The 12,778-nt window shown below is 34.6% G+C and overlaps 1 long non-coding RNA gene across 8 annotated transcripts in view; it reads left to right on the top strand.

The window, feature by feature from the left end:
* The window catches only part of LOC127869141 (uncharacterized), a 39,240-nt gene that overhangs the window by 940 nt on the left and 25,522 nt on the right, over positions 1 to 12,778 (top strand). For all 8 annotated transcript variants that reach the window (XR_008044423.1, XR_008044424.1, XR_008044419.1 and 5 more), the window contains exon 3: positions 11,406 to 12,200. This is a non-coding gene — a long non-coding RNA (uncharacterized LOC127869141). The remainder of the gene's footprint in view (positions 1 to 11,405; positions 12,201 to 12,778) is intronic.

Below are 12,778 nucleotides of genomic sequence, written 5' to 3'. Positions count from 1 at the left end.
AATTTAGATATAATTTTCATAAGGAACAGCATATAACACGCTTTGGGTATGGGTCCGTTAAACAGACCCATGAATACTCAAGGAAAAGCCCTGCTTGTGTATTTCCTGTTTATTAAGATGAGGTGGCAAAGAATGGTATGAATTTACATAAGGTAAAATATCCTTTTAAATTGTTTGTTTATTGTAAAATCATATATATTCGTCCGCATGTTATTTCGTGGTTAAAAAAAGACTTTCATGGACGTGGTAGTTAATGCATGACTTTCTCAGTTTGGAAACAATAAATATGGAATTTGTGTAAGTTATTTTTCAGTGTGTTTGTATTTAATTTGTGGATCGTTTAACCCTTAAAATCAATAAAAAATAATGTCCCGCGAATAATAGTGTTTTTGCAGTGTATAAATAAGTGAAGTGTACGAGAATGATATGATATGATTTCACAGAAGGTAAAATGGCGTCTATTCTTGTGTATATCGTGTTTTCAGTACAACTTATTTTACTTGATGATCAATAACTCAAACCCTTCTCCAGCTCGATGCTTTTCAACTTACCGATACAGACACCTCAGAAACACAACACCGCAATAACTTCTGTCATCCCCATGCAGGCCTTGAGTTTTTGTAAAGCTGTAAGATATTTAATTAAGCCTATTTGATTGGAATCTATTCCATCTAATGCCGTATAGAGTCTTATTGCGAGGAGGTGTTAAGTTTTCATTGAGTATACAGTGTTGTTTTTTTAGTCAAAACAGGCCCTGTCACAAAGGAGCATGATTTACATAAAACCACCATTTTTTCACAGGATATTATGCGTTCTTGTTAGTTTCATGGAATAAATGCGTTTTGTTTCATGGAGTTAACGAGTATTGAAAAGTGTAAAGAAAAATAATTAAATTGGAAAATTTGTATGGGAAAATAATTAAAACAAGCAAATTCGTTGAATTGATAGCACACGCCAATATGCTTCTGGACACAAAAGTATTATACTGTGAAACCATTTATTTTCGTCGGCACAAAATTTCGCCCTTTTCATAAAAATGACTTTTTCGTCCGCTCTTAAATTCGTCCATTTCTGGTTTTGAAAAAAACAACGTCCGATTTTTTTGTAATACATGTAGTACGCGGTTGCGAAAAAATCGTGCTGGGGAAAGAGAGGTGACACTTGGTAGTCACTTGTAGGAGGTGGGCCTTGTTTGGCATATGCCAATTAACAAGTCTGTTATTTTAGGTGATAGTAACTGTCCCTTATTATTTTATGTCATTGACACATTCTTTGTTATGATGTCAGGTGTTGATCATACATCATCATATTTTAATTACGTTTAATAGTATTGTCTTTAATCCGGATTCGCCGCGTGTAGGCTGTATAATCTGCAACACCCCTGAAAAACACAATACACACAATGGGTAATAAAGTTGTTAACAATTAGCGCTAATCAACACTATTATACCTAAACGAAGTTGACGCATTTGATACAGCCTTATTGCATTCGCGTTTTACAGGAAATGTCAGTTGTCAGTACACTGTATAATGAACACCCCTTTGTGTCAAAACCGGATTTAACTTGAGTGTGAATAGTGGACTGTTTCATGTTCTTTGTAACAATACCATCTGTGTATCTGTATTATAAGTATACCAGGCAACAAACAAGGTGCGCGCTTCCGCATATGGGTATTCGGACATTCAAAAAATTGACCTACAGTTTAGCGTTCACGCCGTCGAAAGCATTAAGCACTATAACTAGTTTTTTTCACTATTTCTTTTTTTGCAAAAAATACTAGTGGCTTATAACTTACCTTTTTTTCTCGCATTTTGCGAGTATGCGAGTGTTCATTTCGAGCCCTGTGTATATGCGTGGATTACGCTGGATTTAAATGCCTCATGCCTACGGTAATTCAGTCTTATTTGTTTCAAATACGGGACATGATTGTTCGTTAGGATCTTGAATTCGTCCATCGGACGAAAAAGGCGAAAATTAATGTCGGACGAATAATAATGGTTTCACAGTATTTGACACTCAAAACAACAATGTTTCAAGATACAAAGGGCCAAAACTCTGTTATGAACAGATGGTGTACACTGCCATTTGGCGTGCATCATCCTCTTATCCATATATATTCTCATTTCATGTTTCAATAAAATCGGCCAAAGCACTTCAAAAATATGGCTCCGGACACACAAAAAGCATTTTCAAGATACAAAGGGCCATAACTCTATTATTAACTGATGGTGTACAATGCCATTTGGCGTGGATCATCCTCTTATCCATATGCATACTCATACCAAGTTTCAATGAAATCCGCCAAAGCACTTACAAGATATGGCTCCGGACAGACGGGCGGACGGACGGAAAGACGGACGGACGGAAGGACTGACAGACAACGCAAAACAGTATCCCTCCGCCTATGGCCTAGGGATAATAAAAAGTACAGAATCTCGTATTGAGCACATCTAAACTCACAAATTCGCACTGAAAGAAGCCCAAACACGTTTTAATAATATTATATTTCTTCTTCGATAAAGCATATAAGAAGTTTACAGTATATTTACTGTATTCTGTTATATAAGTTAATATTATTTGCTCTTGAAAGCCCTTTATAAATTTAAGCACCGACAATGGAAGCCATATGTCTTATCAGGCATTATTATAATAATTTTCATTGTTCAAACATTTCTACGTAAAGGATCAATCTGAAGTTTGGCATGCACATTGAGGATAGATGAAAAATGATAAGGAAGTGCATATTTTTTGCGTTTTAAACAGTTCAGGCACTCTGGATCAGCAGACGATTTATTTCATAAATCAATCTCTGGGTTAATGGTCGCCATCTTTCGAACTACTTTAAAAAGTACAACAACAACAATAACAGTAGAAGACAAGTTTAATTGCGAAAAGTTGAAAAATTGAGTACATGTGTCACGGTTGTTGAGTGAAATAGTGTTATTTTCAACTGTGTATGAAGCATGTGAACTGGTAGTGGAATAACCGAATTGTTGGTGGAAATGGAATTTAGAAATATATCTAATAATTCATCATCGTGTAGAATTATCATCAGCATCATTTCTGTGGAACATTGCACTATTCAAAATACAAGTGTTTCATAGATATGGTGCTTTTGACATAGTTCACTAACCATCAAGACTGAAATGATTCATGCACACAGGTAAAGTAAATAATTGAATTTGTGCAGAATGTTTATTTTTTACAAATTATTAGATCTATGTAATTTGACCAATTTATTTTTAGATTGATTGCACTGAAACTCAAAGTCTAAAGCTTAGTAAGACACTTAAGCCAGTTTTCTGAGAAGAAACAATACTTGTTCAGAGTATAGCAGGCTCATGCTGCCTCTGGTTTATTTATTTGGCCTCGGCCTTTAACCTGGGTCGCTTTGATTTCAGGTGTTTAGCCCCCATATCAACAAGGCTCTCGACCCTATATGTAGTTATTCATATTTTTTAAAGATTTTGAGAACCCTCACTCGTGCCAGTGGGGATAAAACAGGGACCTTCTTATAGCTAGATGAATGCATCAAATATGCCAGCAACACTTTATAATCAATAACTTTATAATTGATGATTCTGTTCTTTTAACTACATTACTAATTTACCAAAACAATGTGAAACACATTTTTATGCCCCCAAAGGAAGGCATATAGTGATCGCACTGTCCGTCTGTCTATCCGTCACACTTTGCATTTAGGTTTCGAAAAAATGCTCATAACTTCTATGTCGCTTCAGATGTAACATTCATATTTGGAATGCATGTGTATATGGACAAGGCCTTCCCATACACACACAAATTTTGACCCCTTTGACCTTGAACTTAGGAACGGCTTTTAGGTTTTGAAAAATGCTCATAACTTCTATTAAAGCGTTTATCGGGGGCGTATGTCATCCTACGGAGACAGCTCTTGTTTTTGCTACTGTCCTCTGCACAAACCATGATATATCTGCATATATGCATCCAACCAAATCAGTAAAACTATTTGTCACTTAATTACAGTAAACTTATTGCATGTTAACTTTTCAACAATATATATATATATACATGTATAATTATATATAACAGATCTTGAAAAAAACTCACATCAAACTTCAAATTGTTTTAGTAAATTATAGGCTTTAATTGGTATTGTGACATTGACACCACTCATGCATACGACTATACAATTATACAACTATGGAGCACATTATTTATGAGAAATTCCAATACATCAACATATGGTCTCAGATTTAAGGCAGATAATCTAGTGCTTTTTTGCTGTCATTTTTACTATTACACATTTTTTCATTTTATGTTATGATGCATTGATCTTGTTTCTAAATTAACCAAGCAATCATGTTTAACTTTTGAAGAAAGATGTTGTCTGATAAATATAGAAAATATAATCACTACAAAGTGAACAAAATTCAGTTGAAGACTGTGACCAACAAAGATTTGCCAAAGAGCAATTCAGATCATGATTTAAATTAAATACAAGTAATATGAAAGTCTGCCTATTGGATCCCAGTTAAGACTTATTTGTCAAATCTGCACATTAATTTTCCCTTAGCCATGTAGAATTGGGGACTAAATACCATCAAGTCATGTAAAAAGGAGCAGGGTATAGCACGCTGCTATTGATCTCTTGAGCTTTCACATGAATTTTACGGGTAATTTTCATACAACAAATGATATTATGTAGTGTAATGATAAAGCATTATGAGCACAAATTATATCTCTTACTAGTGGTGCAAAAATCAATTAAGTGTCACATTTCAAAAGAAAATTTATATAAAAAGGTATTATTAATTGTTAAAACGTTATAAAAGGTTATTTCAATTCACTAAAGCATTTAATTACAAGAACAAGTGCATTTTATGTCCATTACAATACATGTTACAGTATTGGCATTGTATTTATCTGCATTTGATGTGCATTTAAAAAACACTTAAAAATGCAGACAAGACACACTTCTAACAGAAACAAATGTATTTTTTTTCTGCATTTTTCCAGCATTAATACTCTTCAAGTGTATTTTTTATCATCCCAAATACACTTTACCAGGGAAAAGGTATGTTAAAATGCATTTTAGTTTGTTTTAAGTATATTTTCAAATGCATTAAGACACTCTTTTCTTTTGCAAAAAATGTTGAACAAAAACTTGAAAATATTTAATATACTAAAGTGTAGTAATAATTAAAGTTTTGTATGAGCATCAAAAACAGTGTCAAATTCATACCAGTGCCTATTTAGTAGCAGTAGGCCTTATATGGTCTACTTGTGGTAGAAATAATGCATTTTGTATAATACAACATACATTAATTAAAAAATATAGCTGCCCATACAGTTCAAAACAATGTTCAATTAACTACACTATGCAAAGTTTAAATATGACATCAAGCTTGGAATAATCTTTTCAATAATGAATAATATGCTGTTTTAATTTATAAGTGAAATAGACACTTGCATATAAAAACTGATTTTAAATCAAAACTAAATGTTTAATTTGATTTTTAGCTCCACTGCCCAAAGGTCCTGTGTTCATCGTGCATCCATGCATAAACTTTTCCTTTAAACATCTTCTCCTAAACTACTGGTCCTATTCTGATGAAATTTCTTAGGAATGTTCCTGGGGTGTACCTCTTTCAAATTTGTTCAAATTATGCCCCTGGGGTCAAATTTGACTCTGCCCTGGGGGTCACAAAATTGAAAATTTGCTTAAATAAGGCCTATTTTGTGAAAACTTTCAAAATCTCCCGTCCATAACCATTGGGCCTAGGGCTATCAAATTTGGTATGTAGAGACATCTAATAGTCCTCTACCAAATTTGTTCAAATTATACCCCTGGGGTCAAATTTGACCCTGCCCCGGGGGTCACAAAATTGAACATATGCTTATATAGGGTATATTTTGTGAAAACTTTACAAATCTTCTCGTCCATAACCATTGGGCCTAGGGCTACCAAATTTGGTATGTAGTGGCATCTTATAGTCCTCTACCAAGTTTATTCAAATTATGCCCCTGGGGTCAAGTTTGACCCTGCCCCGAGGGTCACAAAATTGAACATATGCTAATATAAGGCCTATTTTGAGAAAACTTCAAATAAATTTTTGTCAATAACACTCCGGCCTAGGGCTATCAAATTTGGTATATAGTGACATCTAATAGTCCTCTACCAAATTTGTTCAAATTTAATCCCTAGGGTCAAATTTGACCCTGCCCCAGGGGTCACAAAATTGAACATATGCTTATATAATGCCTATTTTGTGATAACTTAAAAAAAAATCTTATCCATAACTATTAGGCCTAGGGCTACACAATTTGGTATGTAGTGACATTGTATAGTCCTCTACTTAGTTTGTTCAAATTATGCCCCAGGGGTCAAATTTGACCCTGCCCCGGGGGCCACAAAATCAATTATATGCTTATATAATGCCTATTTTGTGAAAATTTTAAAACTCTTCTTGTCCTTAACCATAAGGCATAGGGCTACCAAATTTGGTATGTAGTGACATGTTATAGTTCTCTACCAAGTTTGTTCAAATTATGCCCCTTGGGTCAAATTTGACCCTGCCCGGGGTCACAAAACTGAACATACGCTTATATGGGGCCTATTTTGTGAAAACTTTAAAAATCTTGTTGTCCATAACCATTGGGCCTAGGGCTACCAAATTTGGTATGTAGTGACATCTAATAAACCTCTACCAAATTTGTTCAAATAATGCCTCTGGGGTCAACTTTGACCCTGCCCCGGGGGGTCACAAAATTGAATAAACGCTTTTAAAGTGCCTATTTTGTGAAATCTTTAAAAATCTTCTTGTCAAAAACCATTTGGACTATGGCTACCAAATTTGGTATGCAGTAACATCTTATAGTCCTCTACCAAGTTTGTTCAAATTATGCCCTTTGGGTCAAATTTGATCCTGACCCGCATGTCACAAAATTGAACATTATATACGCTTATATCTTGCTTATTTTGTGAAAACTTTAAAAATATTCTTGTCTTTTACTCTAGGACCTAGGGCTACCACATTTTGTATGTAGTGAGATATAGTAGTCCTCTACAAAGTTTTCTCAAATTATGCCCCTGGGGTTAAATTTGACCCAGCCCAGAAGGTCACAAAAGTGTACATGTGCTTAAATAGGGCCTATATTTAAGTATTTGCACATGCAGAGAAATTTGTTTCAGCCTTTTTTCAGCAGTGGAGTGATACAGGGCCATCATGGCCCTCTTGTTTAAATACTCAAAAAATGAAACCGTGTTCATGCTTGCATGAACACAGTTTATAAATGCTGTCAGAATTATAAAATATGCAATTACTATAAATACAAATGCCAGGGAAAAGTGCTTTTTGTACTAAAAAATTCGAATGAATATTACAATAATACATTCTGAATACTTTAGTATGTAATTAACAGTTTTTGTCTGAGAAAATCACTAAATTTTATATATTTATTCAAATTCACATATATTTATTCAAATTCACATAAATCATATTTCAAAAACACATCATTACTTCAAATCCTTTCACACAATACTGAAAAAAATGCACAGTTTATGATTGTTATTGATTCTTTATTAATTTATACATGTACCATTTTTTAATCTTGATGCATCCTCAATTGTATAATGCACATCTTAATCTGTTTTAACAATTATAATATAAAGATTAAGGCTGACTCGGTAAATAATAATCCATGATTTCTGCAGTACTTGCAGACAAAATAGGAATACTGCTGTGATATTATTTTATCTATCTAATGGGATATTAATTTGGCTTCAATAGAAAAAAATCAAAGCATACACATGTATAAAATGTGTATGTATATATTAGTTAAACTTAAATTGATTGACCATCGATAAAAAGATATTATAATATATGTATGTATATATATATCCTTGTAAAACTAAAAATTAAATATGTATGTTTCTATTACATCATTTAGGACTTTTATTTTCAGACAAAGTAGAGTGAAGCTTAAAACAGTATCCAATTGTAACAGTCAATTTTGGGAAAATCAACCTTATAATTATTTTCTGTGTTGGCCAATGTCATAATTGGTATAAAATGTATATTGAACTGGAAGTTTTCTTTATTTTAAATGATAACATTTGCTTGGTCAGCCATAATTGTCACAATCAAGTGGTCTTTTTACACTGTAGTTTTCTCACTGACTATGGGTTTGTTCTGAGAATGAGCCACACAAAGTATCGTTGGGGAGATGAGTTGTCAATTTTATGTTTGTCAGTCTTTCATAAACCAGTATACCTGTAAAAAGGGAATTTGTAACTAATAATCACACAATATACACAATTAAAATTGTATGCATTTAGATTTATTTAGTACTGCACATTAATCATTTTCCAAAAATATGTAGCAACATTACATTATATAATGCTGCAATACTAAAGTAATTTACTAATTAAAGGTCGCTGATGTGTAATGGATGTGGTGTCCACCTAATGATTTGGAGGTCACTGGTTTGATCCCCAGTGTGGGAGCATTCTTAAGAAATCTCCAAGAGACACCCAAGTACTGGTTCTAGGCACAGGAAACGAACTCAAGAGCATTTCACATACATGTACGTAGTTAGTACTTTAAATTTAATCGAACTAAAAATGGGTTAAAACTAACAACTGAAACCCTTATTAATACATTTTATTTTGAATCAAGCAAATGTGCAAATTCATTAAAAATAATGAGTAAAATTTAAAAATTCTACTTTAAAGTAATCATGATAATTTAGATCATTTTCAGAATATTTAATGATGTTAATGATACAATTATATATTCCCTAAATGATAAAAATAAAACATGTAATGTTAATTTATGCAAAAAACGTTTTAATTTTATCAATATCATGGTAATTACAACTAGATACAGGCAATTAGATCAGAAACGTTCATTAATTATATTAACCCATTCATGCCTAGCGTCCTGAAAAAAAGGACATTGCAAACAGCGTAGACCCAGATGAGACGCCGCATCATGCGGCGTCTCATCTGGGTCTGCGCTGTTTGCTTAAAGAAATTTCTGTAAGAAATATTCTAAATATAGAAATAAATATACCAGACACCCCTACTTTTGGAAATAAATTGATCCAATTTAGAAGGATGGGAGAGTCCACTGGGCATAAATGGGTTAATGAACAACCCAGACCTTTGTAGTGATTTATGGTCACTATTTGATTAACGTTCTATACATGACCTGTCATAAAAGGTATTTTTTAGCCAGTACTACAATCGGCAATGATAGTCTGTATTGCATACATATTCCAACGTCTATTATCGATTCGCTTCCTCAAACTGAACAAATATTTAATGTTTACATCGCGAAACGTAATGCATCCAGTTTCACTTTCGGTTTGGTTGGTTTTGTAAACACCGTAATTTCATCTAAAAAATTGGATGATAGGGTGATTAAATAATAATGGAAAAGTAAATCACTTGGATAATAGGTCAAAATGCAACACAAATGAACGTTAATAGTGCTCTTAATATCAAAGTTTCGGTAAAAAGTTTGGCGCTAGTTCAACGCGCATGTATGCAGCCTCATAACAATAGACTGACAACCTTTTGGGTAGTAAAGTAGTAATACAAGGCAATATGGCGACCGTTAGCCACGAGGCCTATCTTACGGAGGAATCCGAGATAGCCGATGTATCACGATCGCAGTTCAGGTTGTTTTATAGGTTACATTATACTAAATAATTGTTTCATGTAGGGCTGTACTGACCAAAAAAATCATATTTTACTCGAAGCCATGTTTTACACTTTAGACTGGTGTTCTGGCTTTATCTCTTGGATATATTGGAAGGGAAAGAAAAGGTGCTCAGTATTTAATCCCTGACATATGATAAAGTTAGAGACTAAAGTACAAGTTTGATCTGAAAACAGTTACATTGCACTAAAAATGGCCGCACAATTTAAGGCGCAAAAGAAGTAGAGTTTGATTTGAGTAAAGTTAATGTTTGGTTTTAACATGACATATCTTTTTTATTGCTTAAATTGATTCAACTTAGAATGAACTTTCAGTAAAAGTTTGGTTATGGTGGTCTCTATGTTCAAAATGTTGCATTTATTTTCTCTTTAAGTTGACGCTTTTACATTGATTATATAGGGGAATCATTTAGTATATTGTGGCCTTTAACTAATTTAGCTTACACTAACAAGGGAGAGAACTGTCAATATGTACCAGCAGTGAGTTGTTGCCATTAAATTGTTTCATATTTTACTAATTTGTAATATATCTTACAACTTTTATGACATGATGGTTTACTTTGGAACTGTTGTCTAGTGTGAATTTAAACAGAGTTTAACACCAAAGACCTGTAAAGGCATGGTAAAAATGGTGTGTGTGTTTTTGTAACTTTGGGAATACATTAATATGAAGTTGTTGCCTTCCATTTATTATTATCCCCCGCCATAGGTGGATAGATATTGTTTTGGCGTTGTCTGTCCGTCTGTCTTTCCGTCCGTCCATTCGTTCGGAGCCATATCTTGGAAGTGCTTTAGCGGATTGCATTGAAACTTGGTATGAGTATATATATGAGTATATATATTGATAAGAGAATGATGCACGCCAAACGGCGTTGTACACCATCTGTTTATAACAGAGTTATGGCACTTTGTTTCTTGAAAAAATGCTTTTTTGAGTGATAAATATAACACTTTTGTGTCCAGAAGCATATTGGCAGGGGATATCAATTCAACGAATTTGCTTGTTGAAACTTGTATCAACAGTAAATCCTCTGTGAATGAATTGTAAAAGTTAACCGTTTATGATTATGAGAACAATAAACCATTTATTACTTTTAACAAGATGATTTTCCATTCTTTTTTGTTGTTATGCAGGAAAAAACTGGCTTAAGACATGAGCCACGCTGTGAAATAATAGGGCTTAATGCATGTGCTTAGATTGTAGTCCCAGATTAGCCTGTGCAGTCTGCACAGGCTACTTAGGGACAACAATTACCTCTTTAAAGGTATGTTTTGTTGAAAATAAGTATCTTCTTTTGTGAAAATCCAGTATCGTCAGAAAGTGTCCTCCCTGATTTGCTTATGTGGATTTCACATGCTAATCTGGGATGAAAGCTTCTAATATTGATGAGCGGCAATTTGGCTTATAAATTACACTGAAAGTTAAGTAAGAATAATTATTATGAATTTACAGGTTATTAAAGCATTAGCCAACACTTTTAATGTTTTAATACGAAATGGTTTAATTGCATTAATTTTCATTAATTGCTATTTAGGAAAAGGCACCAATGAAATGCCAAATTAGAAATTCAGATAATTATGTTTTGCTGTTGAAAACCTTCACATCCAATCAAGAGGCATATATGTAGTGTATTATGCATTGTATTATAAAAATGTGTTACAAGTTCATATCCCCCAATCTAGTGTTGTTGTTTTCAGGAGAGCACCAGCATTAATATCGAGTTGGCCAAGCAACAGCACCAGTCTGGCCTGCAGGAGCCCCAATACAGAACCATCCTTTCCCTCCCCTGATCCCTAGCTCCTCCCACTGGACCTCCGGCCTCAAAGGGTCAGCATCGTTACACAAGTCTGTGCAATAAATCCTCAGCACGTCAAGTTTTCACGCGCTGTTATGAACAACCGAAATATCCGTGTCGAGATTTCCCCAAGCAAGCCCGAGTAGTTTTGTTTAGCTCTAGTGCCAGAGTGGGATGAGTGTTACAGAAGCGAGACGTTATAGCAGTACTTATGGTAACGCAAACAGTTAACGCTAACAGTTAGTTCCTGCTGTGGACATCACGAAGAATCTCACGAAGGATTAAACGTTGAATAGTTTGTTTAATTCTTTATAAGACAGCTATATATTCAGCAAGGAACGAGAGAAAAAAAGGAACAATTGAAATGATTCATTCAGAAGTATATCTGCTGTAGATAGTTAGGACAGTAGTAGCGTTACAGACTGTCCTCAGCGCACAATATATTCATGTGGTGCACCACAGACGCAAATTCCCCCATTATTGAAAACAAGTTGCTAAAAGTAAACACGTCCGGTTATGTACTCCGAGCCCAAAGGGCATTGCATTGAATTGGGACTAAAGAAGGCTAAAAAACATGACACCAGTTTTGTTGTATGCTCCAGTACACCCTTCAACTCTCAGTCCGAAGTTAATCAGAACTCAAACTCGGCCCTTAACAATATATGGCCAGCATATCAGCTCAGCTTCTGAGCTTCAGGTGAGACCTTACAGTGTTAGTAACTTTGTCAAAGATTGGGCTTAAATTCAGCCCCATTCCTCAAAAAGTCTAATTTTTTTTCCCACCTTTCGAAGAAGAGGGGGTATATTGCTTTGCACATGTCGGTCTGTTGGTCGGTCTGTCTGTCGGTCCATCCACCAGGTGGTTTGTGGATGATAACTCAAGAACGCTTGGGCCTAGGATCATGAAACTTCATAGGTACATTGATCATGACTCGCAGATGACCCCTATTGATTTTGAGGTCACTAGGTGAAAGGTCAAGGTCACCGTGACCCGAAATGGTTAAATGGTTTCCGGATGATAACTCAAGAACGCTTAGGCCTAGGATCTCGAAACTTGATAGGTAGATTGATCATGACTCGCAGATGACCCCTATTGATTTTCAGGTCACTAGGTCAAAGGTCAAGGTCACCGTGACCTGAAATGGTTAAATGGTTTCCGGATGATAATTCAAGAACGCTTAGGCCTAGGATCATGAAACTTGATAGGTAGATTGATCATGACTCGCAGTTGAACCCTATTGATTTTCAGGTCACTATATCAAAGGTCAAGGTCAC

Source organism: Dreissena polymorpha, chromosome 2, assembly GCF_020536995.1.
Source record: "Dreissena polymorpha isolate Duluth1 chromosome 2, UMN_Dpol_1.0, whole genome shotgun sequence".
Taxonomy (NCBI): Eukaryota; Metazoa; Mollusca; class Bivalvia; order Myida; family Dreissenidae; genus Dreissena; species Dreissena polymorpha.
This window is presented reverse-complemented; position numbering and strand designations above follow the sequence as displayed.